The sequence below is a fragment of the Myotis davidii genome, unplaced genomic scaffold (genome assembly GCF_000327345.1).
Source record: "Myotis davidii unplaced genomic scaffold, ASM32734v1 scaffold37, whole genome shotgun sequence".
NCBI lineage: Eukaryota > Metazoa > Chordata > Mammalia > Chiroptera > Vespertilionidae > Myotis > Myotis davidii.
Window position 1 is genome coordinate 3085594 of NW_006289395.1, and position 1088 is coordinate 3086681.

Below are 1088 nucleotides of genomic sequence, written 5' to 3' on the forward strand. Positions count from 1 at the left end.
TCTGCCTTCGCTCGGGACAGAGGGCGGCACAGGCCTTTATCCTGCTGGGCTACCCCCGGCGCCCAGGTCGGTGACAGCGTTGTGAAAGCAGTCAGAGCCACTGGTGCCAGGCGACGGGGACTCGCTTCTCCACCAGCATCCAGCGGTGCCTGGGCAGCGTGTGGGCATCTGTCCTCCAAGAACCGGGAGGTAGCAGTGCTTGCTTGTTCTCTGAGAGAGGGATTGCCAATCCAATGCTAGGAAATGGAGCAGAGAACGGCACGCTCACAGAAAGACACGGATGGCCTCCCAGGGCCACCAGCTAGAGAGAGCGCTGACGAATGCGTGAACATATCTGAAAGAAGAGCATCAGCAGAGGGGGACTGATGGGCTATGAAAGCCCAGGCAGAGTCATGTCCCTCCGGGAGGCAGGGCGGGCCCAGGCCGTCCCAGCACCGGCTGGAGAGGGGCTCCACTCCGTGGACATGGCCCTCCATCCGTCAAGGCCATCTTCACGGGCTCACGTGACTGAGCGCTGCTACGCTCAGTCCCTCTCCTTGCTGTGATCCTAGAGCTCCAATTCCAGAGGCTGGCTTCACACCAGCTTGCCTGCAGAGGGCAGAATGCCAGCGCTGACCTGCTGGCACAACAGTCTGGCCCAGGAGCCAGGTGTATTTCTAAGAACACGCTAGTAGAACGCTGTCCTCTCTTACAGATGCATTTACCTTGTAGCACTCTCCATTATCCACACATTTCCAATATGCCAGGCATGGTCAGCTACTCAGGGGGGCGGGAAGAACGGGTAAAATCAGAGGCAGGGTCACCATTGGTGAGTGGGCTCACTCCCTGTAGGGTGTCCCGAGTGTGGGTGTTGGTGACACCCACTGGGTGACATGTTTGGGGACAGGGCGACAGGGAGCAAGAATGCTGCCCTGCCGGATGCTGTCCCATCCACCTTTCTCTGTCCATCAAACCGGATCAGCAAAGGCTCCCCCATGTCTCCAGCCTGCTGACTGTGTCAGGGAGGCTCTGGGGGCGGGGGGCGGGAATGGGACAGCAGAGGGATTCCGCTCTGGGCTCCACAGGCTGCTCCTCTCAACTCAGACATC